Genomic DNA, 26,459 nt, shown 5'->3' on the forward strand with positions numbered 1-26,459 from the left:
CCATTTTGTCAATATGGGTCACTTTTCCTTTGGCCTCTGGAGTGAAAGACGGTCCCAGCTCCACTCAACCGATGGACTGAGCTTGGTCTGGATAGTTCCTTCCCAAGTTAAAAAAGGGTGCTATAAAACCAAGCAAGAGGAGAAGAGGGTGCTGGGTGTCCCTGGCAGGTCTCATGGCAGAGCTAAAGCCTTGGGGAGGTTTCCAGCAGCACCCAGTAAAGGTGGGGGGCTAAGACAATGTTTGAGGTAGAGTTCAACAAGAAGACTGGGAGCAGAGAAAAATAAAGCTGGAAATGTGGTGCCAGAAGCCTTACAGTTAACAGGGGAGGCTAAGGCAGGAGGATGATGAGGTCAAGGCCAGCCTCAACAACTTAGTGAGGTCCTAAACAACTCAGTGAGACCCTGTCTCTAAATAAAAAAGAGATGTGGCCCAGTGGTTAAGTGCCCCTGGATTCAATTCCAGATCCCAAAAAGAAGGCTTAACCGTCAAGACAAATTGTGCCAAATTTTAAAGACCACGGAGAGCCAAAGAGATGTCCCAAATTATCACACCCTACAAATTCACATTATCAAATCTAATTGAAAATCAATTCATTTTCTTCATGGGTCTTGTATGTAGTTACATGCTTCATTTATAAGGTATTTATTTTCAATTAAAGTATACAAGTGTGCTTGACTTACTATTGGGAAAACCTTTATTACATTCGTGAATGCTCCCTCCTCCCCCAGCTTATTAAATCTCCTCTTGCCTGTAACTTCAGGGTTTAGCTAAACTGAAAAATGCATATCAGTAAAGGCAGTCCCAGGTGGTGGGTCAGGGAACTCTCAGAGATAAATAAAAAAGAAGGCAGCCAGCCATGAATCCTTGGCCTGATGGGCAATTCACAACCTCACCCCTTGAAGGCCCTCGTTTATTCTGTGGTTAAAGTCGTTCTCTCAACCTTAGCACAGACTTTGGAAAAAGAAATGCATTTTGTTATACTAATGATCTAAAGGTGCCTCTGGAGGAAATCACTTGCTGATGAAGATTGATTTCTCTCTCCCTTCCTCTCTTATTTTCTGTGTATCTTCTCTAAACACAGAAGGGACAAAGTGGTTTACCGGAGCCCAGAGTAATGGGCCACGAAATTCCCAGGGGAGGTCAATGGAAGTTGACTGTAACTTGGTTTTGTGGCCTCTGGTCACTGTAGGATTAAGTGAGAAAGTGCCACACGCACATTTGTGATCATTGCCTTGATTGCCAGGTGGGATCCACGTGGTGTTCCTGCTGGTCTGCCACGTGGTTAGCTGGCCCTCGGGCCTCCGACGAGACAGTCCTTATCAGGGCTGAGCTGTCCAGAGTCTCACCTGTAAGATGGAGTATTCATTTGTAATTGGGGAGGTAAAAAGGAACATGAGCCATTTGGTTCACCCTGGCTGTCTTGGGACTGGCCCAGTATGAGCACCCTAAATCCCATATTCTAGCAGTCCTGTCAATCATAGGCAAACTGAAATGGCTCATTATTCAGGACTCAGGAGCTCAGAAAACTTTCTTAGAAAATATTAGTATCCTTTTTTGTTTTTTTTGGAGGGGCCGGAGGTAACAGGGATTGAACTCAGGGGCACTTAATCACTGAGCCACATCCCCAGCCCTTTTTATATTTTGTTTAGAGACAGGGTCTTGCTGAGTTGCTTAGGGTCTCGCTAAATTGCTGAGGCTGGCTTTGAACTTGTGATCCTCCTGCCTCAGCCTCCTAAGCCACTGGGATTATAGGCATGCCATCGTGCCCAGAAGCTATTCTTATTCCAGAGGGGAAAAGTGACAATTAAAATGCTTGGCATGATGTAACAAACACAGGCATCATTTCTTTTTTTCCAAATCACCTTTTATGATAAGAGTCCAACCTTTAAGATTTACTGTAAGGTGTCAACACCTTACCTGTACCTTTCTCTGATGTTTTATTTGTTCTTTCAATGGTTCTTCATTCATTCTGTCAATCCCTGTCTTCCTGTAAAGACACTTTAGAACATGGACATTTCCTATGTAGTCACATTACCAATTATTGGAACTGTTGTGCTAACAGTGACATCAGTGACCGCACTGGCTGGTAATTTCTCGAGGGGATTTTCTAGGGATTTCTCTGAACTCTCTGCGCTCAACTGTTTCCACTTGGTGTTCTTCTGTAGGGTGGACCCACTGGGGTTTGCTCTGCAGGCTCTGAGCCAGAAGAGGAGAAGGCCTGGAACGTCCTCGCTGGGTCTGGTTAGTGGACAACTTCTTTTTCTGTGTTAACAGAAGGAGCTCACAGACCCTGAATGAAGACACAGTTTGTCCTCTTTGGTGGTTGGACTGATCATGGCAGACAGGCTCCCAACCAAGGGTGAGGTCTTCTGTGATCCACGCAGCAAGCCAGCGCTGCCTTGGCCTGCCCAGGGCCAGGACACAGGAGAAGCCCAGGTCCTACAATTCAAGGGCACTATGACCATCCAGAAGAAAGAAAATGTGGGCTTTCCCACTCTGTTCCCTTTACCCTACTGAAGAGTCCTTTATTTGCATTTCAGTTGAGCCAGGAGATTCAGAACCACTCACCTGGTTCGAAATACAGCCACTGTTTGGAATTATGTTCGTGGGCACATGGGCCAGGGAGAGGGGATATTGCCTCTCTCAGGGAGACTGGCCTTTTTCAGCAGTCTCATGTTAATAAGCTCAAGAGGACTCTGCGCTAGGTCAAAATGCAACATGCATCCCCGCTGGCACGGCAGGCTGAGCAGGGGAGGCGACCTTTAGCAAAATGAGATTAGATTCCACCAAAAGATATGGAAAAAGGATACAAGATTGCTCACATCGTCTCCTGTGGAAATCAAAGAACAGAAGGGCCTATGGGATGGCCGTTTCTTCAAAGCATAGCCTTCTCTGGACCGGCTCATGTCAAACCCACTTCTTCCTAGACTTGGAGTGGCTGGTGGGGAATGAAATCTTTACAGAGTTAGGTGTCTTCTTTCACTGTGTTTTTAATTAGGAGATATTTTGGGAGAGGTTTTTGAGGTGTTTACATTTAAGCAGAAACACTATAATCTGGTGCCAAGAAGAAAATAGGGTTTATTTTTGGTCTGGGGCTCATTGGGGACAGGCAATTAAGAGACCACTGAAAGGCAGTGATTCTGTGACATCAGGAACCAAGAAGCTGGTTTGAAAAAAATATGGCCTCAGGAGTGTCAGGGGCAGCCTTGTTATTAGCATTTTCTTTCCTTTCTTTTCCTTTTGAAATGGCAGAAAGTCTGGGGCTATTTCTTAAAGGAATTTAGTGCAAAAGTTGTGCCCCTTGCTAGTCTGAGATATTACCCAAGATTTGAAAACCTGCCCAGTGCAGTTGTGATCTGATACTTCAAATGAAGAAAAGAACTTCAAAAATTTTTTTTCTGGGTAGAGTAGCCTGAGTGAGTGTTAGAGAGAAACAACATCTGTTTTTCTTTCTTTCTTTTAAAAGGAAGATTCTTTGTTAATCAGACATCTAGCAGGAGAGGAAAAGGAGAGATCAGATGGCTAAACTTGCCCAAGGTTCTTTATGGGTTGAATGGTGTCCCCCACTCCAATTCTGATGTGGAAGTCCTACCTTCAGCACCGCAGAATGTGACTGCATCTGGGGACAGGGCCTTTAGAGAGGTGATCAGGGTAAAATGAGGTCACAAGGGTGGGCCCTCATCCAGTATGACTGAGTCCTCCTAAGTAGAGAAGATTTACACACAGACATGTGCAGGCACAGGAAAGACCATGTGAGGACACAGTGACAAGACAGCCATCTGTGAGCCAAGGAGAGGCTGCAGGAGAAATGGACCTGCCAGCACCTTGATCTGGGACATCTAGCCAGGGAGAAAATGAACTCCACTTGTGGTGTTTTGTTACAGCAGCCATACCTGACTAATACATTGAGTCAAATGACTGTTTCCACACCAGCTGTGAGAGCCTTCTGTTTATACTTTTCTGGCTCATCTTTTGAAGATGCATATGGAACTCATGGAATTCATGTTTCATTTATTTTTTGAGGTGGTGGAAAGGAAACCAGAAGATGTCAGTCCCATTTATCAATTTGTATGTATTTTAATGTACTTAATAAAATTCATAGTCATTCATGGAAAATAGGGCAAATTAACAATGAAAGAATATATGATTTTGATGTCTTTGCATGGCCTAATCTTTCTCTCTCTTCTTCATTGTCTCTCTTCTTTCTTTCTCTCCTTCCTTCCTTCCTTCCTTCCTTCCTTTAATCCTGGGGATTGAGCCCAAGGTTGCTTAACCATTGAGTCACATCCCCAACCCTTTTAAAACTTTTTTTTTTTTTTTTTCAAATTCTGAGACATGGTCTTGCTTATGGCCTCACTAAGTTGCTGAGGCTGGCTTTGAACTTGTGATCCTCCTACCTCAGCCTCTCAAGCCGTTGGGATCTTTTATATTTTTCTAAACAGAAAAGGACAGTGTAATTTCCCCTCCTGACCTATGTAAATTGATTAAATGTCCAGCTCATCCTGAGAGTAATTAAGACAAATATAATACAGCCATAGATGCATTTGTTCAAAGAGAATGGAATAATATCCTGTCAAAAAGCATTTTTAGACCGGGCAGGGTGGGACACACTTGTAATCCTAGTGGCTGGGGAGGCTAAGGCAGGAGGCTTGTGAGTTTAAAGTCAGCCTCAGCAACTTAGTGAGGCCCTAAGCAACTCAGCGAGACCCATACAAAAAAGGGCTGGGGATGTGGCTCAGTGGTTAAGTACCCTTGAGTTCAATCCCTGGCAACAACAACAAAAACAACAACAAAAAAGAAACATTTTTAGTGTTAATTGAAAATGATTAAATTATTATATATAAATGCAACTATGCATAATTGCATGTAAAATATGTATATTAGAATTATACCTAGAGGGGCTGGGCTGCACCTCAGTGATAGAGCATCATCTGGCATGTGTGAGGCCCTGGGTTCGATCCTCAGCACCACATAAAAATAAGTAAATAAAATAAAGGTATTGTATCCAACTACAACTAAAAAATATTAAAAGACAAAAAAGAATTACACAGAGTATCATCATAACTAGATTTTGGAAAGCCTAAACATGGGAATGTCCATACAAGAAAGCAGATTGAACTGTGACTCCCTCAGGGGGATGGGGATATGACTCCTGAAGCCTGTCTTCAATGTTGCCACATTTGCTCAATAAGCATATATTAATTTTGTGATTAAATAAAATCACACACCACCAGTGGGAAAAATGTTTCTGAGTTCATTATGTATCACCAGTTAAATGAGCTAACCACTAGGTTAGAGCTGGGTGCACGATATAACTTCAGGGAAGGTAACTTCTTTTTTGATGCTTGGATCCAACTAGTTTCCAAATGTGCAACAGGATACAGGTGTCCTGGGAGTCCCCAAAGATACTCAGATATAGCTATCAGAGACACTGAAAACAGGACTCACAGAATTTAAAAATTTGAGATAGGAAGTAAAGGGGAGGGAACATAGGTCTTAAAATTAGCAGAATATCATCTTTAGTGAGTTTGTATTTAGTATTCCTCTAAGGCAGACTTGCGTATTTGTTTCTTAAGAAATGATCAATGATAGCCAGGCGAGGTGGCGCATGCCAGTTATCTGAGCTGCTTGGGAGGCTGAGGCAAGAGGATCTTGATTTCAAACCAGCCTGAGCAACTTAGCAAGGCCCTAAGCAACTCAGTGAGACCCTGTCTGTAAATAAAATATAAAAAGGACTGGGAATGTGGCTCAGTGGTTAAGCGCCTGGATTCAATCCCCGGGACCAAAATAAAAATGAAATGATGAATGATGTATATTTGTGGAATTGCAAATGTCTTGCATGCTCCCTGCCCCCACCTCCAAAAAGCAGATATTCTCCTCTGGAAAGACGTGTGGAAAAGGAAATGACGCATGGCATGTTAGTGTAGTCCCTACCTTGACTTTGCATTGAGGAAGTTCTATGGGCATCTTTGTGGGAGACGCTGTTTCTGAAATGACTAAGATGAGTAAGAAAGCCTTTCTCTCAACAGGCTGCCCTTTTGAGGCAGCAGGGACAGTGGCGGAGGCCCTGGGCCCAATGTTGTCCAGCACAGGTGGTAACTTCAGTAGACGCACCTGAACAGGACAAGCAGGCACAGAAGTGTGCTGCTTCCTCTGATTACTCTCCCGGCTCTCTTCCTTCCCTGGGGGAGTCCCACAGCCGCTTTTGGAACTAAGGAAGTTGTGTAATGAAGGGCAGGAAAGGCTATTGGCTCTAAGGAAGTGACTTTCTTCCCCACGCCTTTTTTTTTTCTTGATACTGGAGGATTGAACCTAGGGGCACTTAACCACGGAGCCCCATCCCCAGCCCTTTTTATATTTTATTTAGACACAGGGTCTCACTGAGTTGCTGAGGGCCTCACTAAGTTGCTGAGGCTGGCTTTGAACTCGCGATCCTCCTGCCTCAGCCTCCCCAGGCGTTCGCCACCACTCCCAGGTTCCCCCATATTTACTGTGCGCTATTGTGATAGGTAGTGGTAGGATTTGTTGTCACATATTCATACACGCACACTGTAACCACGTGATTGCCAGTACCATTCCCCGGTCTGCTCCCTTCCCCTCCCTGCCCTGTTCTCTTTCCTCTGTTCTACTGCTCTCCCTTTGATTTCCATGAGGTCTTTCTTTTCCTTTCTCCTCTCTAGTTTCCACGTATGCCTTTGACCTTCTGAGTCTTCCCTTAACATAAAGTTCTTAAGTTCCATCCATTTTCCTGCAAATGACATGACTTCATTTTTCCCTATGGATGTTTAATAGAACTCCATTGTGATATACACCACATTTTCTTTATTCATTCCTCTGTTGATGGACCCCCAGGCTGGTTCCATAGTTGGGCTATGGTGAATTACACTGCTATAAACATGGGTGTGCACGTGGCCCTGTGGTATGATGACATTAGTTCTTCAGGATAAATACCAAGGAGTGGTAGAGCTGGGTCATAGGGTGGTTCCATGCCTAGTCTTCTGAGGAAACTCCATACTGATTTCCATAGTGGTTGTACCAATTTACAATCTAGGGAAGGGATTTTCAATATTGTCTAGTCAACTTTAGAATTTTCAAATTCTGAAAGGATTTCCCAATTTCCAAATTTCTGATGGTACCTGGAGGCCTAGAACCCAACAAAACAAAATATAGTGCAGTCTGAAATCTGAGACCATATTGACTGGATTTAAAAGATTTAAAACTTTTTTTTTTCAAATTCTGAGACATGATCTTGCTTAGGGCCTCACTAAGTTGCTGAGGTTGGCTTTGAGAGAAAAAAGGAGAAATCAAATAGCTAAACTTCCTCAAGGTTCATGGGTTGAATGGTGTCCCCCACTCCAATTCTGATGTGGAAGTCCTACCTTCATCACCTCAGAATGTGATTGCATCTGGGGATAGGGCCTTTAGAGAGGTGATCAGGGTAAAATGATCAGGTAAAATGCAGCAACTGCAGGCAAATCCTGATGAACCACCCTATGACCCAGCTCTACCACTCCTTGGTATTTATCCTGAAGAACTAATGTCATCATACCACAGGCATTTAAGGCATGGTGTTGCATGCCTTAAATCCTAGCAATTCAGGAGGCTGCGGCAGGATTATGAGTTCAAAGCCAGCCTTGCAACTTACCAAGGCCCTGAGCAACTCAGGGAGCCCAGGTCCCTAAATAAAATATAAAAAAAAGGATGGGGATGTGGCTTGGTGGTTAAGCACTCCTGGATTCAATCCCTGGTACCAGAAAAAGAGAGACAGAGTCAGAGAGACCATACTAATCATCCCTGTGGATGGCCCTTCTGTAATGATCAGGCCCTTCTCCTGCTTGTCAGACATATTTGTTTCAGGTTCTCAGTTGGACTGGACGGACCAGCAACTGCAGGCAAATCCTAATAGACCACCCTGAGACACGTGGAGAGCACAAACCATTTGAAATCTGAGACTCTGAGCTGAGTAGCTCCATCTCCACTGAACAAAGTACTTATTTTTGACTGTAGTGTGAGTTTGACCTGAAACTCTAGACCAAGGCCAAGTCACAAATGCACCTCACTAGGAATTGGCCTTGTTAAGAAATTCCTAAGTGGAGTCCCATCTCACCAAAGTCCAGCTGAGCCCTCGACCGCAGGAGAACTTGCAGTAACAATATGAGCTTTCACAGCCCTGCTATTTAAGATTCTTTCTCTCAGACTAAATAAGCAAAACTGCTCCCAGACATCCATCCCAAGGATCACAGACGGATTTACATATCATATAACTTAGAACTGGGTTGTTCAACTCCTTCAGGCTTCCTGACTGTAGTTAGCGGCATCTGCTAATGGGGGAAAAGTGTTTTGAAGACACTGTATCATGTGGCCAAGAAAACGGAGGGCCAGATGGCTTTGCAAGAAGATTAAATGGCATGAGGCTGTCTTGGAATGCTCAGTTGTTTCTAGAGATCATGCTTCTATTTCTCAAATAGTGTTCCCTTTGGGGTAGAATGTTGCTATTTTATCCAAACCAGAGATGCTAAAGAACAGTGATTTCAGGATATTTCTAAAACAAAATAAAAAAAAAAAAAGCTTTTGGAACAATGGTACATGCAGTTTTGAATCTTTTTGATGGTGCGGTGGTTAGGATGTTCTGTCATGTGGACATATGCTATTTTACTAGGGAAGGCATCACTTTTACTGGTAGCTTTCAGAAATGTTCTCTCATGTTTGCAGATTTTTGCAGACTAGGTTGATATCCCTTGATTTTAATTAGGAAACTTAAGAAGAAATCAAGAGGATGTTAATAATTTATGCTGATCTTTACTATCTACAGGATCCATAAAATGATATACCAAAATTCTTAGAATGATGCCTGGCACATAAGAGTTGCTCAATAAAATTAATTGCTGTCATGATTATGGGTGAGCTCTAAATTTAGAAAATCAGCTAGTTTGATATCTCCACTTGGCCGTCATGCAGGCATCTCAAAGTGACATATTCAAGGCTGAGTTATTTCTCCTCTGTTGCAAATCTGACTTCTTCCATAGTTTCCTCATCGTAGTAAACAGCACCCTATCTTTATTCAAGCCAGAAATTTGAGGAGTCATACCTAATACCTCCCTCTCCCTTTGCCAATCTACATTCATCTATCACTAAGTGCTCTTCTTCCATAGTTAAAAAAAAAAAGATTAAAAATGGAGTTCAGTTACTTGTCTCTGTCACCACCCCAAAACCTCCAAACTGTGGACTCCCATCCCTGCACCACTGACATTTTGGGATGAACACTTATTTGCTGTGGGCATTTTTAGGACTGTGAACAGCACCCCTGTGCTCGTCCCACTGGATGCCAGCAGGATGCTTCATCCGAAAGTCTTTTCTGGTTGAGAACTTCTGATCCAATCCAGGTCCTACTTCAGCTCCCATCAGACCTTCTCATGGTCCTTCCCCAGTAAGATTAAGACCCTCCCAGAGAGGTCTTGACTAACCAGCAATCCCCTCAGTGAGGGCCAAGCCGAGATGCTTTCACCACTTCCCTTCACACTCAGGATGAATCCTTTGGACTGTGTCCATCTTCATGAGTCCTGACTCTCCTGAGCTTGCCCATCTCCCTCGCCTGCTCCAGCCATGGAAGCCCATGTGCTTCCCGCACATACCAAGGACCCATGCACCTCAGCACCCTCACGGACGCTGTTCCCTGGCTGGAGTACTCCCCAGACTCCCGCAGCACACTGAGCTTCAGGGCCTTCCACTTCTTTCTACCACAGGACTCTAGCCATTTCGGATAATTTCCCTCAGCAACTGTGCGTTTTTAACCTTACTTTGGTTGTTTGTCTCAGATGGGACTTAGAAACTCCTTGGAGGTAGGAGCAGGGCTATTGATTCTTACTGTATACCAGCACCCATTACAGTGTCTTGCATCTAAGAGAATCAGTGCGCATCCCTGGGATGGATAAATAACGGATGAATGAATGAATGAATGAATGAAGTGCCCAAAGTCTGGATGGGTATTGCTTTTCCCATTTTTCTCACTAGGGGGTGCCAAATGAAATAAATAATAATGATATAGATTACTTATATATTATATATTCATAATACATACATAATATAATAATAGACATACATAATATATATGAATAGAATTTATATATAAAATTATGTATATTTTGTGATATATATTATTTATATAAATTATATATACTATATACATATATAATATATAAATAAAATTCATATATAAAATTATATGTATTTTATATATTTCTGTTACATATGTGTAATATATACATAATGTGATAATATATACATACATAATATATAAACAAAATTTATATATAAAACATGCATTTTATGGTATAGATTTATATGTATTATATGCAAATGTATATACACATACACATATATAATATATAAATAAAATTTATAAAAATCTTATAATTATATATATTTTGACATATATTATACATAATACATATACACATGTATATGTAATACATATATAACAAATGAAATTTATATATAAAAAATTGTTATGATGTTTTATATATATTATGATGTTTTATATATATTATGTATGTATAACATAATATACTATAGTATATAATACTATAAACATAATAATATATACACATGTAATATATAAATGATATATATCACATAATATATAATTTTTAAAAAATAATAATAGACATTATTTTTATTAACAGTGCTTGGCAGTTTGGATGTTTCATTCCCATGATGCCACTTAAAATCTTTTAAAAATATTTTCAGTTGTAGATGGATACAATACCTCTATTTAATTTATTTATTCTTATGTGGTGCTAAGGATCCAACCTAGTGCCCCACACGTGCTAGGCAAGTGCTCTGCCACTGAACTCCAACCCCAACCCCAACCCCAGCCCCAGCCCCCCCAAGATGTCAGTTAAACATGGAAGCTCAACCATCTTTGTCACTTCATAGTCATTATCAAATTCAAAGAGCTGGGCTAAATCAAATGATATATACCTAGAGAGTGCTTAGCCCAATAATGCCAGCCAATTGGAAATGCTCCATAGTGCTAATTATTACTTGAAGCTATTACTACTTTAAAATTCAGTTTTTCATCTGTCTCCCCACAGTAATGGTTAGAAGTAGTGGTTTAAAGCTAAGAAGTCGTTTCCCTTGAATGGCTCTCCTTGCATGTCCCAGGATTTCATTATTTGCAGTGAAACATGAACTTCCAACACTTAGCATCTGTGATCATGTGTAATGTACAAAATGACTACGATGTGTAGGATAAAGCATTCAATAAAAATATCAGATTGACTTCATTTTAAGTCAAACCTTAGTGTTCTAACTCCTAAATGAAAAACATCAGATACTTATCTGGGAAGTCGGGCTTGGCTCCATTTCAATTTATTAAGGTTTTGGAAAGCCCTATTGCTCAATGGAGATTTTATGACACATTTCACGAAGTTGGAACAGCTACAGGTGAAGTGCTTCCCTTTGCCAAGACAGAAGCCAGCTCTTAGATAGCAGTGTCAAATGCTAACATGTTGTTTTGATTCTTCTCAGCACATTTCAAGTTGCCTGCTATTTGAAGCCTTCACATCATCCAATATGCTGAAATTCTACCATCCAGGGCATTAAAACCTAAAGTATGTGAAAAAGTAGTGTCTTACAGATATCACTTTCTCATATGTTCATATATGGATATTTTTCATATGCCAAGAAGATACAGTTACAAAGTAAAGTAATTCACTGTTTGCTATTCTCCCTTCAGGTATTCAAATTACCCTGCCTTCTGGATTTTTAAAATTTTTATTTATTTTTTAAATCTGTTCTTTTTAGATATGCCACACATACATGGAGTCTAACTTCCCATTCTTGTGGTTGTGCATGATATGGAGTTTCCTGGTTGTGTATCCACATATGAGCATAGGAAGTGATGACAGATTCACTCCACTGTCTCTCCTATTCCCATCCCCCTCCCTTCCTTTCATTTCCCTTTGTCTCATCCAGAGAATTTCTACTCTTCAACCCCTGCCCCCTATTGTGTGTTAGCATCAGCCTATCAGAACATTCACCTTTGGTTTTTTGGGACTGGCTTATTTCCCTTAGTGTGCTGGTCTCCAGCTCCATCCGTTTACCAGCAGAAGTCATAAAGTCATTCTTTTTCATCTGCCTTCTTGTTATTAAGACATTTGCATCTTTGTGCCCATTAGATGATCACAAGGAAATGGAGTGTTTATTCTTATAGCTGAGGAGACATGTGACCACTGCCCAAGCCTTTGCCCAGGAACCATTACCATGGGAAGGAAGATATTCCAAATGTAAATTCACTGATGACAATGATGATAATAATAATAGACATTTCTTGAAGCCAGTTCTATGATGGAGCCCAAGAAAATAACCCAGGGACTAATTTGGGATTATATTCATCCCTCATGTCAGACTAGTTAGCTTAGCTGGGTATGAGATGGTGCTAACGAGGCAGAGATATTACTCAGGTTGTGTCCCTATCTGGGCCAGTTAGCTTTGTGCAAGCAAAGAACCACCTACAAGCAAAAGCTCTATTCAAAGGACGACCTGACCTGAATACTACGGAGGGATGATTTCAAGTTGTCCTAGTGGTTGAAACACTATTCAAAGAGTTTTGTTCTACAGTGATAGCAGCCTGCTGTTTTTCCTGGGGATTATCTCTATTTCTGTCTCTGAAACCAGCCTTCAAGATAGCATCCTGGGAGTGGAGGTAAGGGTTGGGTGGGAGACAGAATCCCAGAGCTGTCACTGTCAGGCTTACTGACATTTTTATCTTAATTATCCTCCCCGGCATCAGCAACATCATCGTAGTCGTCATCATCATCAAGGACACATCGTCACTGTCTTATCATCATCCAGACATTGAACTTGGTCTATGTTACTTAGTTTAGTCTTCCCAACCATTTCTTGAGGTAGGCTTAGTAATCCCTATCTTAGAGCTAACAAAATCCAACTTGTGCAAGTACTCACTGTTAGTGACTTTCAGAGCCAGAATTCAAAGCCAGGTGTCCCTAACTTCCAAGTTCATGATCTAAAACCCACATCCGGGTACTAATCTCACAGCAACGAGTCTGCCCACTTCTGTTCTCTGCTAACCTTCTGTCCAAAGAGTGGCTTATCTTTTTCTAACCAAAACTTTATGGTTGGAAAATTTAAAACTCTTTTGAGGGGAAACTTTACAGTGACCCAATTTCCCATGGCCTAGTTTGTCACAGTTAGCTTACAACTGATACTTGCTCTATAAAAACTTACATGTTATGAAACATACTTCTGTTCAGGTCCCCTAAAGGGTACACAGTACTCAGTTTATGCCCTTGTGCAAATAAAATGAAAACCGCCTTTGGATACCTGACACCCAGCATCCAGCACTGGCAGATAAATCCTGCCTTCCTAAAAAGAAAGGGTTTTCTAGAAGAAGGCCCTCAGGAAGAGGATCAGGGGAGGAGGAGGTGGGAAGGAGGTGTCACTTCGGACTGAAATGGAGAAGGCTATGTTCTATTCATTCATGACTATGTCAAAATGAACCCCACTGTTATGTATAACTATAATGCACTTTTTTAAGTTAAAAAATAAAATAAAATGAAACAAAAAAGGAGGGGGGAGGGAGGCCTGAGGATCAGTGGTTCCATGTTTGAGACAATGTGAAGACTTCTTAATAATATTAGTAACTGAAGCCAGGTATGGGCACATGCCTATAATCCTAGTGGCTCAGGAGGCTGAGGTGGGAGGCTAAGGCAGGAGGTATGAGAGTTCAAAGCCAACCTCAGCAACTCAGTGAGCCCTGTCTCTAAATAAAAATTAAAAAGGGCTGGGGATGTGGCTCAGGGGTTAAGCACCCCTGGGTTCAATCCTTGGTACCAAAAACAAAGAAAACAAAATCAATTATCAACATTACTGAGTATTTTCCTTAAGAGACTGTCAGTGATTTAAATATTTTATGTACACATGTATATACAACTTTTGAGAGCTTATTTATTTAAAAAATTTTTTATAATGTGGGAATTCTAAAGGCTGGGATGGTGTTTTATCCTTGTAACCCTTCAGTTCTTTGTTTGTTAAGAATTTACCGGCTGATATTGACTTATACTAGGGAAAAAACTTCCTCTAGTTACTAGTTTGTGAGCTCCACAGGCAGCATCTGCCTTGATTATTGCTATATCCATAGTACCTAGTACAGTGCCAGAAATGTGGTAGAGACTCACCATGAATAGTTGACAGATTAGGACTAAACCTTCTTTTGTTACCCAGCAAGGTATCATCCATTGTATTAGATACAGAACATTCTAGAAACCTAGTGAAGATTTGACCTGACTTGCCTACTTGCTCTTAGCTCCCTGGTAATGGATTTGCACCAGTCTACCACTCATTGGCCCATGGAATGGGGCCAAAAAAGGCAATAACATCTTGGAACTTGAATAAGTAGTACTGACCCTTACATGGATCAAAACCATGACCTTCACCTCTTTAGTTATTGCTAGAGCAATAAAAGAAAAAAAGGAAGAAAGTAGTCTTGCAATAATAAGAGAATAAGTTTAAGAGCAAGTGAATACCATCTGGTCAGAAAGTCTGCATTAAAATGCTGGATTCCTCCCAAGTGTGCTTCCTAGCACCCCATTAAATTAAGTTGTATTTCCTAAAGTGAGGTTGGAGCTGCCAGGTGGCATGTAAGGCCACTTTCTCAGGAAAGGTGTTTTTTATTGCTAAGACATTAGTCTAGAAAATTCATAGCTTGGGCTTAAAAAAAAAACAAAAACCCTTTTATGTGATTCTTGAAGGAAGAGATTCCAGTATAGAATGACTCTGAATGCCAAAGAAGAAAATTAAAAAGATGGAAAAATGAGCCAGTTACATTTAGGAATGTTATTTTGCAGCCTGGTATAATGGAACAACTCAGAACTTTCTGTTAGAAGACCTGGATGTGCATACCTGTTTTTCTACTCTCTCTGGTTTCCTTGAACGAGCTATAACCTTAGCCTTAGCTTCTGTCTTGTCACTTGGGAATAAACCTGGTGACCCAGCACAAGGGTCATTTGACCAAGTCTCATGTTCATAGACTTTCAAATGTAGACATAACCACCAAATGAGGTTTCATTTAACATTGCTTATATCCATTGACAAAACAGGAAAAAGTTCATCATATTGCTTTAAAGTTTTGCTCCATTACTAGACCACACTACTTCTGGTGCATTATAAATTAATGGTTTTTGTTATTATTATTATTATGATTTTTTGGTTCTTTTTTTTTTGGTAAATTCTGTCATCTTGCTTTAGCAGAAGTATATTACAGGGCACTTGCTTTCTTCTGTTAAAAGTAGTAACCCAGTTAATGTAAATAGGAACTTAGCATAATTTTTTGGATGGAGGTAGGTCTATAATATCAACTTGGGGGTGCTTAACCACTGAGCCACATCCCCTGCCCTTTTTATTTTTTCTTTTGAGACAGGGTTTTGCTAAGTTGCTCTGGGCCTTGCTAAGTTGTGGAAGCTGGCTTTGAACTTGTAATCCTCCTGCCTCAGCCTCCTGAGTTGCTGGGATTAGAGGCATGCACCACCACACCTGGCTATAATGTCTTTAATTGACTTAGAAGCTGTGTATTAGGAAGCCAGACCCAGAACGCCCCTTGAGGCAAAATTTACATAGACATTCCCTGATTTTACTTACTATAATTTATTTGGAGGGATATGGGGTAGTCTGATGGTCATAAGAAGGGGGGAAGTCCTTGACCTCTGCCTGGAAACAGTGTCTAATCCATACTGGATATTTTTTCCTTTCCAAAGTACTTGAGATCTCAGAAAAGGGAATCAGCCTAAGTTATTTAGGACTTCTGAGATGGTCTATGCAATTCCTTTGACAATTGATTATGATCAAAATGGGATTCCTCCTGGAAATGTTCTGTAATCCAGAGAGGGCATTGTAAGAGATAATAATCTTATCTACCCAATTGCCACAAATATCTTTTTAATTTGAAAAGGAAATGATTATTCATCCCTCATTCTGATCACCAACTGTCTGGCATAAATCAGACAATGGAAATATCTTAGAACTATGGTGCTAATTTGGAAATATTGATGGAGACTTGAGATTTCTGTTTCTCCTTATCTTCTGTTTCTCTTTTTCTCTATACTGAGCTTGCACTTATTTGCTGGTGCTCTTTGAAGACATGGGAAAGGGAAGGAGGATGAAGAAGTCGGACACTCAAGGATCTTTTACTGGTGGGGTGAGAATGGATAATAAGTTGAAAATAATGGCAGATGGAGACAAATGCCATAAAGAAGGTTGGCAGAAAAGGTCAGATGGGGAGTACTGAGTGGTGAGTGCTTCTTAGAGACAGCTGTGGTTTGGATATCATTTGGGGCATCAAATTTCAACTCATATTGAACTTTTATTTCCAACATAATGGTGTTGAGAGGGGCCTTTAAGAAACATTTGGTTCAGGAGGGATCCTATGTGAATTGGTTAATGTAGGTCCCATGAGAAAGGGTTAGTTCACCTGAGAGTGAATTGTTCTAAAGTAAGACTACCCTAGGAATTTCTCTCTCTGTGTGAACTCACTTGCCCTTCTGCTTTCTACCATGAGATGAAGCAGCATGAGGCCCTCACCAAAAGCTGGTCAGATGCCAGAACCATGCTGTGGGATTTTCATAAACCATGAGCTAAGACAGAAAATCCCTTTTCTTGAACAAATACCCAGTCTCAGGTACTCTGTTATAGTAATAGAAAATGAACTAGGAGACCAAGGGAAGGCTTATTGCAGAAGAACTATTTGAGCAGAGACTTGAAAGAAGTCTTTTAGGGAACAAGTCTGAAAACATCTGAGGGAACAGCTGTTTCTACATAGTGAAGATAGCAAGTGCCAAGGCCCAGATATGGGAATGTGTTTTGTATATCCAGGAGACACTGAGGCCTCCTCGAGGTGGAGGACGAGTGAGTGATGGAGAGAATGCTGAAACAAAGTTGGAGATACAGCTGAGAGCCAGATTAGTTGGGGCCACTGGGTCATTCTACAGTAGAGCTACTGAGGCCTAGAGTAAAGTAGGGACTGAGCCCAATCTAAATCTTCCATCTGGAAGCTGCTCAAGGTCATTAAAGTCACTCTGTATTTTTCTCACCTGAAATTTCTCTTGCCTATGTAGAGCCATAAAATTGTATTGCAAATCTACAGATCTTGTGCATTTTTTTTTTTTGCTTGTTCTGAAACCCAAAGTTCAAGAAGTCAATTATACTGGATGTTAAAATAGACTCAATGATCTCTCTCTAATTTTGTGAATATGTACACATGACTTGTAGGAAATGTAAAAAAGAGGTGGTGCACTGAGAATGTTGTTGTTAATTTTATTAGTCAACTTGATTGGGCTAAGAAGTGCCTAGACAGCTGGTAAAACATTTTTCTGATGTGTCTATGAGGTTGTTTTTGGTAAGAGATTGGATCAGAATTGGTAGGCTGAGTACAGAAATTTCCCCTATACCAATACAGATTGGTATCGTCCCATCTACTGAGAATCTGAATAAAAGAAAATGTGGAGGAGGGGCACATCTAGTCTCTGCTTGACCTGGGGCTTTGGACTTCAAATGGGACTTACATCAGTGACCACCACCTCCACCCTTGCCCAACTGCCCCTTCAGGCTTTTGACCTTGGACTAAGGGCTTACACCATGGGCTCTCCTGTTGCTCAGGTCCTCAGACAGGCTTTCATTTTTAATTCAGAGAATGTGTACTCCTCTGTAGTCAATTTGAAATGGCTTTTAAGCTCAATCCAAGCACAGTTTGATAAGAGTTGTAATGTGCACAATTAGGCAAGCTTAAATTCTATATCTGAATGTATTTTTTAAAGCTATGCATACTAGATGCATGAAATTATAATACTTTCCATCAAGTATTTTTAATATTGCAAAGCAGATCCCAGCTAGCAGCCTGCTGGTTTTCAGGTGTGCTGTATGTGTCTTTGTGTTAAGTTTCCTGTTCTTTTGTTCTGAAAGCCATTGTTTTTTTTTTTTTTAAGGTCATTATTTAGCATTGATTTCTACATATAGGCATTGAGTTGCTGTGGTTTTTTTCCCCGGAGTTTTAAACATGCTTCATTTCCTAGCCACACAAATCAAATTCCAATCTTAACTGAGACAGAGCTAGCATGCAATTACTCTAACTTGCAATTGTTCTGTGTTTCTGTAGCCACTTGGAGGTGTTTTCCCATATGTGAGTAAGGGATAAGTCCATGTGGCCCACCTCCCAGATTGTTATTTGATGAACTGAAAGAGAGGGTTTTAGGAGTAAAAAGGCCTGTACAAATGCCCTAATCTGCATTCAGTACAAGAATTCCCCAGTTCTAAGAAGCTCTTTGTGGTGGGCAGAAGTGCCAGGACTACGGACTTTAAACACTGCATTAAGCCAGCCCTCTCCATCTTTGACAGCCATCCTGCTGCCAGAACAATCTTTTGAAAACAAATCTTGAGCTTGCTACTTCTGCTCTGAAATCTCTTCACTGCTTCTCCAGTGCTTGGAAGACAAAACTCAAGCTGTCCTGAGCACAGCCTTTTGGGTTTTGTTCGATTGCTTGCCTTCCATGCATGCATGCCCAGCCATGGCCAGTGACCAAGCACAGCAGGTCACATAGCTCAGTTTCTTATCTGGGATGGCTCTTGTCCCCTTGGTCAATATGCTGCAAAGGTCTAATCCATCACTTATGATCTCCACGTTCCCAGCACTATTTAATACTGTATTTAGAGACAGGGTCTCGCTGAGTTGCTTAGGGCCTCACTAAGTTGCTGAGGCTACCTTTGAACTCATGATCCTCCTGTCTCAGCCTCCTGAGCCACTGGGATTACAGGCCTGTGCCACCACACCCATCATAGATCCTGTTTATACCTTCAACTTACATCTTCTTTCTACTGATCCTGCAAATTCCAAAACTATGCTAGTGGACAGAATATAGCTATCCCTTGGTATCTGCAGGGGTTTGGTTTCAGGACCCTGACAGTGAGAAAGTCTACATATACTCAAGTCCTACACAAAATGGTATAGACTTTGTGTAGAAACTGTGTACATCTTTACATGCTATGTTATACATCTTTGCATTCAAATCAGCTGTTTTAGTCAGCTATTTCACTGCTGTGACTAAAAGACCCAACCTGCACAATTGTAGAGAGGAAAAGTTTATTTGGAGGCTTATGGTTTCAAGGTTTCAATCCATAGATAGCAGGTTTTATTCCTTGGGGCTCAAGGTGAGGCAGGCCATTATGGTCAAAGAGTGTTTCAGAGGGAACCAGCTCACATGATGATCAGGATGCAGAGAGATTATTTGCCAGACACAACTATATACCCCAAAGCCATGTCCACAATGCCCACCTCCTACAGCCACACCCTACCACTCCAGTTACCACCCAATTAATCCTATCAGGGATTCATTCACTGACTGGGTTAAGGCTCTCACAACCCAATCATTTCTTCTCTGCTCCTTCTTGCACTGTCTTGCACGTGAGCTTTTGGGGGACACCTCACATCCACCATTTTGGGGGACCCCTCACATCCACCATTTTGGGGGATACCTCACATCCACCATGTTATGGTGGATGTGTCCCCCAAAAGCTCACGTGCAAGACAATGCAAGAAGGAGCAGAGAAGAAATGATTGGGTTGTGAGAGCCTTAACACCTAATACAATGTAAATTGAGAATATGCTCCATGGTTTAGGTAAGAACAACAAGAAAAAAGTTGGACATATTCAGTACAGATGTGACCATAACTATGTAGTTCACAATAGCAACAACATAACTATTTTTTTTTTCAAAATTTCCTATCCATATTGGGTAAATCCAAGGACTTGGAACCCAAGTATACAGAGGATTAACTATAATTGGTGTTGGATTAGTGTGTATTTGAGTAGCAATATTATTTTTTCAAGTGGATATTATAAACATTTCTATGGAAGAGTTTAGGATGTATTATACACCATGGTCCCTCAGGCCCAGCAGATTTCTCACTCCAAGTGTCCTTTGGTCATTGCTGCTGTTCACTGGGATGTCACTGGCAGGTACCAAGGGTGTGGCAGAGAGATATGCTCACCAGTATGTGCAGAATCCAGGTGAAGTATTTCCTCTAGGTCACTTTCTAAAATGTATTGTTGACATACAATCAATGGATGATCAGGATCCCTTAAAACCATCTTTTCTGTAACAACAGAATCCAGTTAAGTGTCACTATACTATATATATATATATATATCCCTGTGCAATGATCACATTGTAAATCCCTCAGTTGATCATCATCCATATTATTTTTATTTTTAGCCACAGATGGACACAGTACCTTTATTTTATCTATTTATTTTATGTGGTACTGAGGATGGAACCCAGGGCCTCACATGTGCCAGGCAGGTGCTCTACCGCTGAGCCCCAGCCTCATGCCCATCATCCATACTTGACTTCCGTATGTCAGGGTTTCTAACCCTTTTCTTCCCAGCCAGGCCACATGCAGCTCGTGTCTCCAGGGCTGTCTGTGTTTATTTTGCTTCTGCAGGATGGTTTGAAGGGCCCAGTGACAGAATATGAGTTTGACTCCTTGCAAAATGATCATTGCTAACTGCTATTTCATCTTTGGTGGTAATGTACCTTTGTACCCATCAATTTGCTCTTAGTTGTGATGGCTCAAGGAACGGACTGATTATTAATCTACTATTATGGTTTACATCCTAAGAGTCCTTCAAAGGCCCATGTGCTAAATAAAGGCTTTGCCATCAGTCTGTGGCAGTGTTGGGAGGTGGGGTTAGTGGAAGGAAATTAGGTCACTGAGGGTGTGCCTGAAGAGGACACTGGAGCCCAACCCCTTCACCTCTGTGTTTGTGTTATCTTTGTGTTTGCTTCTTGGTTGCCATGATGCTCTGCCTCACCATAAGCCCAGAGCAAAACTTCCAAAGTGACCATGAATGAAACCTCTGATACCATGAGCCCAAATGACTCTTCTTCCCTCTTAAGTCATTTATCTCAGGTATTTTGTCACAGCACTGGGCAGCTAGTACCCTGACCACCTTCTTAGCACTTCCTGACTTCCTTAGGCTCTTCATTCTTTAGACAGAAATGAAGCCATAAATTAGATTCACTAGAAATTCACATGAAATTCATGGAGATCATGGATCTACAAAGCTGTCCTCTCACTCCATGCTCATACCCAAACTGGAAACTCCTGTTTCTCATAGGGCTGGGTTCGAATTTCCAGGGATCACATAGGAGAGTGTGACCAACAGCGTGTTACTTACTCTTCATGAAGTGCTGTCTTATCTGTAAAATGGGAACAATAAGGGTAAACTTTCTCCTTATATAAAATGAGATAACATAAGGAAAGCTAATGAGTATCATATTAAAAAGTAGTAGACATTATTAGCTATCATACCATCATTTTGATTTATCATTATCATTAACACAATGTTTTGGACAATTTCAGATGTGGCTAACTGCAAATCCAGCCTATTGTCTCTTACTTAAAAAAAATGCTATGCAAGGAAATGGAAGAGTGGTTGGTCTGGGATAACCTTATTTCTGGGCCAAGTTATTAATTCTCAGGGAGCCTTCATATACATTGATACCTTAAGTACAATTCTTAACATATTCCTTTTGTCAAGTTTTACACATCTTATTACTTTGATTATTTTGTTCTGGTGTTTATTGGTTCAACACATCAAGGTAGTTATGATACCATGCTCATATGGGTATCCTGGTATGGTATGTGAAATCCAGGGATTTGAAAACAACCTGGCAAAAAAATGGAGTCTCCAGGTTGTGCTGAAATCCATGGTCTCCAAAGATGCCCTCCCAACAGTTACCTGATTGCTACCAAATGCTTTGTGGCCTCCGAATGCCTCCCAAGTACCTTCTTTATGATTGACAGCTCAAGTTCCAGGCGTGAAAAGAGACTGGTCTTCTCTAACAATAATTTTAAAATAATTATTATGACATTAATGGAATGTTAGAGTCTGAAACAAGTCAAGATGGCGCCTGGTATTTTGCGAGAGGGAGTGGTTTGTGAAGAAACGCCAGCGAGCCATTTAGTGTGGAGATTCCTTATTGGTTGACTGCTGTATCGAGTTTATGTTAATTAGATAAGCTGTGTGGAATGTATATATACCACTCCTGTCCTACAATAAATGGCTCCCACTCCTGCTGTATCAATGTACACAAGTTGTTCGTCACCCCCCGGTTATTCTGCTGCAGCCAGACTGCGACAGATGGTGGCCCATTATGGGGAGCCCCGGGACACTCGGGGGTTAGTGACAAAAAAAAAGCTGCCCGTCCCTAGATAGGACGGGAGCAAATCTGTTCGTCCCTAGACAGATAGGGCGAGAGGAAAAAATGGCCATTTTGAGAAAATGGAGAGGATTGATGCAGTATGTTTGTGTCTTGTTTTGTCTTGAAATGTTGTATTGTCTTTGTGACGAAAATATGGAAGGGGTGAAAAGTAAATTACTAAGGGAAGAAGGCACCCCAGTGGAACCAAGCATAGTTAGAGCATGTGTTGATGGAAGCCCAGGAACTCTAGTCTAGTCAGAAAAAAGAAAGTTCAGAAAAAGAAGGATTATCAGGAAAAAAGTTGCAGCAAAAGGCTATTACTGAATACTTTTCGTTACCGGAGGGTGCGTGAATTGGGTGGCGGCTACCACGTGCTCGAGCCGGTCATGGCGCAGCAAGGACTTTCCAAGCGGCGGCAGCCGGCTCGGCTCTTCCACTGCCTCGAGCCCAAATCTAGACCTGACCTGGAGGCACAGTCTCGCAAGCTTTTGCTCCCTGTGCCCGGAAGCAGTTTGAGTCCGGGACACTCCCCAGGGCCATCTACAGCTACCGGTGTCCCTGATGTTTAGTCATTTTCAATGCCAATAACTAAGCTACAATGGTTCTCCCACACCTGGAGGCTGATTTTCTTTAGCCATTATTGCCGGAGTGAGGGTGGAAGAATTTCCAGTGTTGCTGAAAACCGGACGAGACTTTGGATCAAGCTAGCTGCCTGCAGAACTTACCTGGACCGTGATTTAAGCTAGCTGCCTGCAGAACTTACCTGGACTATGATTTACCTGGACTGTGAGTTAATCTATTGAGACAGTGCTTTACCTGGACTGAGACAACAAACTGTAATCTACAACAAATTGTAACTCGGTATCTTTGCTAACGGTGTCATTGCTGGTATAATTTTTCCAAGGGCTTGTTGCATGGAGCCATCAATTGGCTTGGTATTGTGGCATTTTGTATCCTCCCCTTCTGCTTGTAGCAGATTATTTATAGTGTTTGTGTAAAAACCACTATGGTCGTTATTTAAATTAAACAAAAGGGGGAAATGTTAGAGTCTGTAAACAAGTCAAGATGGCACCTGGCATTTTGCAAGAGGGAGTGGTTTGTGAAGTAACGCCAGCGAGCCATTTAGTGTGGAGATTCCTTATTGGTTGACTGCTGTATCGAGTTTATGTTAATTAGATAAGCTGTGTGGAATGTATATATACCACTCCTGTCCTACAATAAATGGCTCCCACTCCTGCTGTATCAATGTACACAAGTTGTTCGTCACCCCCGGGGTTATTTTGCTGCAGCCGGACTGCGGCAATGGAAGTAACTGTTCTTTGCTAGTAGCTATGGTCAACAGACTTTGAGTGCATTTCTGTGAACTGTCTCAATCCTTACTAGTCTTATGAGGTGTCTTTGCACTGTTTATGTTGGGATACTGAGGCAAGGAAAGAGAATTACACTCTTCATGGTCATGGCCTGGGATATAGCAAAGCTAGGAACTAAACCCAGGTATTGCCACTGCAGAGTTCATGATCACCCAGTAGCCTGTCTTTTGTTTCTCCAACATTCTTTTTCTTAAGCTGAAGAATCACAAGTGATTTTCTAATCATAGGAACTCACATTCACTGAGCATATACTGTGTACTAGGACTCAGTGTGGGTGAGGGTGTGCCCCTTTTCTCCTTTCACATTTCCAGAAGTACAAGGAGGGAAAGAAGGAAGTTTGCAGAGGAAACAGATAAGGAAACAGAGGGTCTGAGAGGTTGGTCAGCTCCAATAAGATTTCTGCCTCCAGAAACCGAGTACATCTCATTTTCCAGACACATATTCCCAGAGCATCTAATAATTGCAAGAACTTGATTCACTGTGTGGCTATGCAAAGATAAATTGCAAAGAGGTTATGCTCTGTGATCAGAGAGACCACGACCACAAACAATCTTAATTGTGTTGAACCAATAAACACCAGAACAAAAATGTTTTCTTCTGGAAGAAGAAATGATGCCATTTTCAGCAAGAGCCAAGGTTTGTAAACCCTAGCACCCTTTTAAGCTTCTCCAAGTGCTACATGGAGCCCTTGATGATTTTCAGTTAGGAAATGTCCCCGACGCTGACATCCTATCGCATGACAAGAAGACAACAGCGAGGGACTTTCCCAAAAGTGACTCCAAGAGGCCGTGGAGATGTTTTCAGGTTCTAAAATAGTCACTTCCATTCAAAGTCCTACGGGGCAATCATTAAAAAAAAAAAAAAAAAAGCTTTCCATTTTTCCTGGTCTGGAGGTGAGCCAGAAGGCCACTCTTAATACTTGGCTAGCTTCGCTTAGGTCTCAGAGAGATTTTTACGTGGATATAGGAACCAGTAGAGCCTTCTGAGCATGCTGTAGGGTCCAGTTCTCCCTGATCACCCCTGAATCATTGGGGGGAGGTCATGAGGAGGGAGCACTCAGCAGGCAACCTTTAAACGAGCCCAGAAACAACTGGAGCAAATGCAACGTGCTCCCTGAGGTGAATGCACGCCCTTAATTTTTCCTCCAGGTTTCTGCAGGGTGTGTACTTATAGACGGTCCCAGGGAGCGGAGGGTTGGGGACAGACTTCTTCACTAGAGAACAGGCCACACCCTCCCTGCTTCCCTATTTCTTTTTAAGGCCACCAGTGACGTCATGCTCACCTTCCACCCCGGGGCAGGGGCTGGGTGTTTTTCTAATTGTCGGCCACACTTCCTCCACCGAGTTGCTTCTTCTCGTGGGGACCGGCTCCTGGAGTCAGGCACGAAGCAGGATCCAGCTCCACGTGCCAAGGAGGAACTCAGGAGCCATGGCGTCCTCCAGGCGCGACCTGTGGCGCGAGGCTGGGACATGTGAAGCAGGAGGACGTGACTGGAGCGAGGAGAGGGGCGACGAGGAGATCCACAGGCACTGCGGCTGCGTAACATCCTGGGCCTCTCTGCCTCCCTACAATCCTATTGGCCAGTCCCCTCAGAGGGGCACATGGGTCTGGCCAATCACCAGGGCTGGTGCAGGAAGAGGCGGAGCTAGATGAAGGCACCTAACCACCAGCAAGAGTGGGCCTGGCCTTACATCCAGTCAGTCGCCTGTCCGCCTTCTTGGTGCAAGAGCTCCCTTCGGGCCCATTTTACAGGTAGGAAGACTAAGGTTCAGAGAGAGAGACACTTGTCTCAAGCTACGTGGCTTCTTGGTTCATGTGCGGCCAGGTCCCATGACAAGGGTTCAAGTGAAAATAGAGTAGTGGGTTGGGAAGGCGAGGCTGCTAATAAAGGGTGCCATAGCAAGCCAGTGGGAGGCCTGTGTCACCAGGCAGGAAGACTGTCGGGACAGAGGTGGGAGGCCAGTGTCACCAGGCAGGAAGACTCTCAGGACAGGGGAGGACGGATATCTCAAAGTTATATCTCACAAAGGGTAAGAAATCTGGAGTATTTTTATTTATTTATTTTTATGTGGTGCTGAGGATCCAACTCAGTGCCTCATGAATGCCAGGCAAGCCCTCTACCACTGAGCCACACCCCCAGCTTTGACACCAACTTCTTCCACTACTTAAACAAAAGGGCGTGGCTATATGCCAATAAAACTTTATTTACACAAACAAGTGGCAGGCCAGATTTGGTCTCTGGGCCATATTCTGCCAATCCTTGGGTTCCACCAAACTTCATCACACAGGGCTGTTCAGAGAGTCAAGGCAGAAGCTACAAGTCCTCCTGGGGCCTAGGCTAAGAAGTCAACAGAATCATTTTGGCTTGTTCTGTTGGCCAACTCAAGTCACCAGCCAGTATGGATCTATGGGTGGATGACTAGACTTCACTGCCCGATGGAAAGTTCTGCAATATCATATGGCAAAGCCTTTGAGGACAGGAGGAATTTTTGTATCCTTCTTTACCAATAGTCTACCCTCCAACCTAAGGGTGTTTGATTCCCGAGTTCTCTATAATAAACTACCACACTTCCTCTTTTATCTTTTACCTTGTACAACTGGTTGAGGGTGGAGCTCAGGATGACAGCCACATCCTGATAAGTTTGTATCATGTTCAGTTCAAAATATGAACTAAGTCTTTATTCCAGGTAACAAACTTTGAGTGTGTGTGTGTGAGAGACTTATATTTGGCAGAATACATTTACGTAAATAGCTAACTGATTTTTAAATAGTTTTTTTCCACCCAATTTTTTAAAAAAGTGAAACATTTTAAAAATA

General features: G+C 42.0%; 3 long non-coding RNA genes across 6 annotated transcripts in view; 2 read left to right on the forward strand and 1 right to left on the reverse strand.

Moving 5' to 3' along the window:
* LOC125616270 lies at nt 1-25,038 on the reverse strand. The gene is made up of 3 exons (XR_007346905.1): nt 24,925-25,038; nt 20,057-20,161; nt 1-1,347 (listed from the first exon to the last, which is right to left on the reverse strand). It is a non-coding gene; the product is annotated as an uncharacterized LOC125616270 (long non-coding RNA).
* The window catches only part of LOC125616268, a 221,012-nt gene that overhangs the window by 27,472 nt on the left and 167,081 nt on the right, over nt 1-26,459 (forward strand). The gene's annotated exons all lie outside the window — the stretch shown is intronic.
* Nucleotides 23,472-26,459, forward strand: part of LOC125616269 — a 9,788-nt gene continuing 6,800 nt past the window's right edge. The window contains exon 1 of the long non-coding RNA XR_007346904.1: nt 23,472-25,394. This is a non-coding gene — a long non-coding RNA (uncharacterized LOC125616269). The remainder of the gene's footprint in view (nt 25,395-26,459) is intronic.

Source organism: Marmota marmota, unplaced genomic scaffold (genome assembly GCF_001458135.2).
Source record: "Marmota marmota marmota unplaced genomic scaffold, marMar, whole genome shotgun sequence".
Taxonomy (NCBI): domain Eukaryota; kingdom Metazoa; phylum Chordata; class Mammalia; order Rodentia; family Sciuridae; genus Marmota; species Marmota marmota.